This window comes from Diadema setosum, chromosome 10, assembly GCF_964275005.1.
Source record: "Diadema setosum chromosome 10, eeDiaSeto1, whole genome shotgun sequence".
NCBI classification, from domain to species: domain Eukaryota; kingdom Metazoa; phylum Echinodermata; class Echinoidea; order Diadematoida; family Diadematidae; genus Diadema; species Diadema setosum.
This window is the reverse complement of record NC_092694.1, coordinates 39,531,672-39,537,728: the sequence shown is the minus strand read 5'-3', so window position 1 is coordinate 39,537,728 and position 6,057 is coordinate 39,531,672.

Here is a 6,057-nt window from a genome sequence, read left to right as displayed (position 1 = left end):
AACAACATAAAAACTCCTCATTAGTGATCAGACACTTTGTCAGATGTTTCTACTGTGGACATGCAAAGGAAAACCTCCGATTAGCAGTGTTTTTTTTTTTTTTCTGTTTTATCTGCACGTACATCGCGAAACCTTTGATTAGCAGTTTCAACTCCGTTTTGTTGCTGTTCAGAGGAGTTTCTTTGCTCGAGCAGGTTCGAATGTGGGAGAGGTCCGACAAGATCACAGGTCAAAAGGTCAGTGAACTTGCCTCATGAGCACTGACTCATAGTGGTGTACCCTCTTTCAAAAGATTTGAATTATAACAACCAAACTCGGTCACGCCGGCCATATTTGAATATAGGTGAAGTCCGACATGGTCAAAGGTCAAATTGTCAACGAACTTTAACTAAATAGGGACTGCACATCTGGTGTTTGCGATGTACTAAAACAAACAAACAACAACAAAACAACAACAACAACAACAAAACTTTCACCGCTTTGAGCTATGACCACCAAATTCATACCACAGGTAGGCCTACATCACCTTACATATGGTACCGGTCAATTCGAATATTGGTGAATTCCGACAGGGCCATGGGTTAAAATGTCAACGACCTTTCCGTTATCTAAGCACAAAATATTGTATTTTCTATAATAACTTTCCGCAGCTTTGAGCTATGACCACAAAACTCACATCGCATGCACACCACCTAAAGAAAGTTCAAATATTGGATAAGTCGGATAAGGTCAAAGGACACTGGACTTGCATTGAAAAACATTGTAATTACAATTGCCATTCTTGGACGAGACATCGCTTGACGTTTGCCTTGTTAAAAACCTCTGAACAATTAAGGGTTTGTCTGATCTTTGAAACATATGGCTTTCCATACTATATGTATATATATATATATATATATATATATATATATATATATATAGTTATCTGCCTGGTAGGCGCACCTGGGAAAATAATAAAAAATCTATAATGAGCAGGTGGGAGACGATTTTCTTTCGTTTTAAGACGAATGTAGAGATAATTATGATGGCAGGATATGAAACGTGGTGAAGACACAGATCTAGGTTCATCCTCTCGACTTTGGGCTAAGAAGGATGTTTGTCAAACATCATCGATAGAGTGTCCTTGTTAGAAAACGAAAGGCAAAAGAAAACTATGTTACAGGGAAACTTTATCCAGGGAAAGCGAAAGGTATGAATTTTCCATGTACTTCCCGTGACTGGACAAACAAACAATGTGATTGAGGTCACATTTTATTTCATTGATTAAAGGTGTAAAGTCAAACTATAGACAATGCTGAGCATAATTTCTATCATTTGCTCGTAGGCCTATGTGTTTGCTATAGTTGCACAAATGAATTTGTCCTTATTCCAGACAGGCACAATTATATGGAAACATTCCAGGTAAGTTTTAATTTTCTGCATTTAATACGCCACAAAAGTTTCAATAGTCTTACATTAACAGTTGGTAACATTAGTTTGGGCACCCCTTCTTTCCGAATAAAGAGTTCCCATTGTCATTCTGACTTTCTCTTTAATTCATCTTAATGATTATTTTTATCAAAACAGAAGACATCTTATAAACTAAACGGGAGCTTTCTTTTTTCTTTCATTTGGCTGAGGGGGTAAGTCACTGTAGTGCTACTTCACCAACGACCCCATTATCTCCTGCTTGTGAAGCAGAGTGCTCAAGACAGCTTGGTGAATGAGAGGAAAAATTTAAACAAATCTGTATAAATCAAATCTAGCTTTCACAGGGTATGTTTGATAATGATGTTAGCGATCACTGCAGCTTAATATACCGGCATTTTTCGTTATTGTTGCTGTGGTGGTGATGGTGATGGTGGAAATGGTGGTGGTGAAACGTAATCTGCACCACCTCTATTTAGGATATATATTACTTGCATATTTTGCAAACCTTTTTCTTCAAAAATTATTAAAGTATTGATAATATAGCACTTTTTTGAAAAGAGTTTTATAGCACATTGTTCAGAAATGATCAATATGATGTGTGAAGTAGAATGTCATTAATTCCTACCTACTGGCAGCTGAAGTTTCGGAGTTGGTCGTATATAAAACTTCCAGCTGACTTGGGCATGAACTAATTTATTTCAGTTCCTGTGGAATAGTATTAGAGCTTTTAAGTGTCATAGCAAAATTCATATTGATTCCACCTTGTTCCTTGCTGTCACTGACTTTACGTTCACAATACGAAGTGATTATGATTCGGCGAATCAGTTACAAAATGCGGCATTAAGAAAGGTTGACAAGTGATCTAATAAAAGTTCAGTTTTCGTCAGACCCTAATCTAGCTCAGTTTTACATGGAAGTTACATAAATAAATATATTTTTAAAAAGTGGGTCACATTTCGTCACTTTTTGATTGTACTTCTACCTCATGTACTTGCTTTAATATAGAAGGGGATTTCAGTGACAGGTATGTATATAATTTATGCATGTCACAGGACGTCGTTTTACGTGTGAGGAAATCTGGTGATGTAAGAAGGAAAAAAAAATCCCCATTTCTCCACCCCCCTTTTTTTTTGTCTCTCCCTCTCCCTTTCCCTCATAATCTCTCATCATCTTTTGGGAGACTTCCATAACTCTTATAATTGTGCTGTACACATGGTATAGGAGCATAAGCGTAATCATAACTGTCTCGAAGAACTGATTCACACATCACAGGGCTATGACATAGTTTGTCGAACATCATCGATAGAGAGTCCTTGTTAGAAAACGAAAGGCAAAAGAAAACTATATTACAGGGAAACTTGATCCAGGGAAAGCGAAAGGTATGAATTTTCCATGTACTTCCCGTGACTGGACAAACAAACAATGTGATTGAGGTCACCTTTTATTTCATTGATTAAAGGTGTAAAGTCAAACTATAGACAATGCTGAGCATAATTTCTATCATTTGCTCGTAGGCCTATGTGTTTGCTATAGTTGCACAAATGAATTTGTCCTTATTCCAGACAGGCACAATTATATGGAAACATTCCAGGTAAGTTTTAATTTTCTGCATTTAATACGCCACAAAAGTTTCAATAGTCTTACATTAACAGTTGGTAACAATAGTTTGGGCACCCCTTCTTTCCGAATAAAGAGTTCCCATAGTCATTCTGACTTTCTCTTTAATTCATCTTAATGATTATCTTTATCAAAACAGAAGACATCTTATAAACTAAACGGGAGCTTTCTTTTTTCTTTCATTTGGCTGAGGGGGTAAGTCACTGTAGTGCTACTTCACCAACGACCCCATTAATATCTCCTGCTTGTGAAGCAGAGTGCTCAAGACAGCTTGGTGAATGAGAGGAAAAAATTAAACAAATCTGTATAAATCAAATCTAGCTTTCACAGGGTATGTTTGATAATGATGTTAGCGATCACTGCAGCTTAATATACCGGCATTTTTCGTTATTGTTGCTGTGGTGGTGATGGTGATGGTGGAAATGGTGGTGGTGAAACGTAATCTGCACCACCTCTATTTAGGATATATATTACTTGCATATTTTGCAAACCTTTTTCTTCAAAAATTATTAAAGTATTGATAATATAGCACTTTTTTGAAAAGAGTTTTATAGCACATTGTTCAGAAATGATCAATGTGATGTGTGAAGTAGAATGTCATTAATTCCTACCTACTGGCAGCTGAAGTTTCGGAGTTGGTCGTATATAAAACTTCCAGCTGACTTGGGCATGAACTAATTTATTTCAGTTCCTGTGGTATAGTATTAGAGCTTTTAAGTGTCATAGCAAAATTCATATTGACTCCACCTTGTTCCTTGCTGTCACTGACTTTACGTTCACAATATGAAGTGATTATGATTCGGCGAATCAGTTACAAAATGCGGCATTAAGAAAGGTTGACAAGTGATCTAATAAAAGTTCAGTTTTCGTCAGACCCTAATCTAGCTCAGTTTTACATGGAAGTTACATAAATATATATATTTTTAAAAAGTGGGTCACATTTCGTCACTTTTTGATTGTACTTCTACCTCATGTACTTGCTTTAATATAGAAGGGGATTTCAGTGACAGGTATGTATATAATTTATGCATGTCACAGGACGTCGTTTTACGTGTGAGGAAATCTGGTGATGTAAGAAGGAAAAAAAAATCCCCATTTCTCCACCCCCCCCCCTTTTTTTGTCTCTCCCTCTCCCTTTCCCTCATAATCTCTCATCATCTTTTCGGAGACTTCCATAACTCTTATAATTGTGCTGTACACATGGTATAGGAGCATAAGCGTAATCATAACTGTCTCGAAGAACTGATTCACACATCACAGGGCTATGACATAGTTCAATAGGTCGTCATTGCTATGACGATGTAGTTAATCGTCTTTGGGTTGATATTATTTACTGCATGTCGATTTTCAATTGTTTGGACATTTTTCTTCGCTAGGAATCCAATTTATCATGAAATTGACAACATAAAAAATATACACATCTCGATGCGATAAGTTGTTTGTAATTTTAGAAAACCTAAGCGAATCAGTTTGCTCGTGGTAAGTGTCAAAACAAAACAATTTATACACATACATACATTTTCAAAAAGAATTTGAAAAAGATCTCTTGTTCTTCTTTACTCAGTCATTGGAACGAATTTGATGTATAGTGCATTGATCACTTAATTCATTTTAATTGGAAATGCCCCATTATCATTGTATGGAACCCCTTGACAATTCAGGAACTTTACTTTCTCACTCTTAATGGTATGGCTTCCTCTCATCATAATCAGGGTAGTACACTTGTTTGATGCCTTTGCTGACCAGATGAACCGTTTGAAATAGTTTTTCATCTTTACAAACTATCGTCACGTCGTCCATGAACAGAGGGTGATGCAGAGAGCTATGAATTCCCTCGTGGTCATAACCGGCCGAAACATGGTTAATATCGTATTACAAGTGGGATGAGTGATCGATATAACGAAGGGTAGATTTGTCATGAAGTCCCCTTGTAATACTCCTCGTTGTGTTCTCACTTGACTAAGATCTTTGCCTTTCGATGTGAAGGCTGCACATCATGTCTTCATAGAATTTGCCAGTATAAAGTGCGGATGTTATCTGCAACTCAGATAACCTGTACGTAAGCAATCAGTCATACGATCCACGAGTGAGGCACCATATAAGACTTCTTGTAGTCAATCAAAGCTATACAAAAATTACACCATTTTGTCAATACGTAGTTCATATCTAATTCATCTGCTCCCCCACTTCCCACCTTCTTGTTCAACAAGGAACAAATCCTTCCTTTCAATGAAGCCATAGATCTCATATATACATCAAAGATATCAGTCATTAAAGTTCCATTATGTTCAACCAAGTTGTGAGTCGATAGTCATGATAGTTGGCGGTAACTTTACCTTTGGATTTGTCCTTCATGACGAATGTGGTCATCCAGTTAGAGTGCCAGTGGGGAACCTCTCCTCTCTCCAGGGCAATCTGTGATTTTAGACTGTCGTGAAATGTTTGAGCCAGAATCCATGCACTGCTTCCAGTGGCGGATCCACAGAAAGGTTTCATCGGGGGCGCGCCCCCTCTTTTGTTAAAACAAAAGAAATAAAACGAAAAAATGGGGTGGGGCGTTCGCCCCCTTTAAAGGCGATGGCTAGTAACTGATCAGTGGAAATCAGTGGGAATGCTGGGGGAGGATTTTTCCGATCATTGTGGGATTTGGCCTTGGTGATATTTAATTCGGCATTTTACTCAGTCGTTTCTTCTGTCAATGGGGATGTATTGTTGATTCTCCACATACTTCTTCAACTTGAATTGTCTCCCTACGTCTCTTAGACACTTTGCATCTTTGTCGCGCTTAAGTGGATTCTCCCAAATCTTACACCAGACTTTCTGACTGACTCTCGATCTCGTCTTGATGTTCTAACATCCCTACTACCTGATATCTGATATCTACCTTTATATGGTTCCTCTTGAAGAGCTTGTTCTTTCTGAGTTCTGCTACACGTTGCTGATAATATATATTTCACCTTTGCAGCCTTGCAAACACTGCTTGATCTATTCAATAACAAAACTTTCTCTTTTTCTTTTATCTTTTCACAA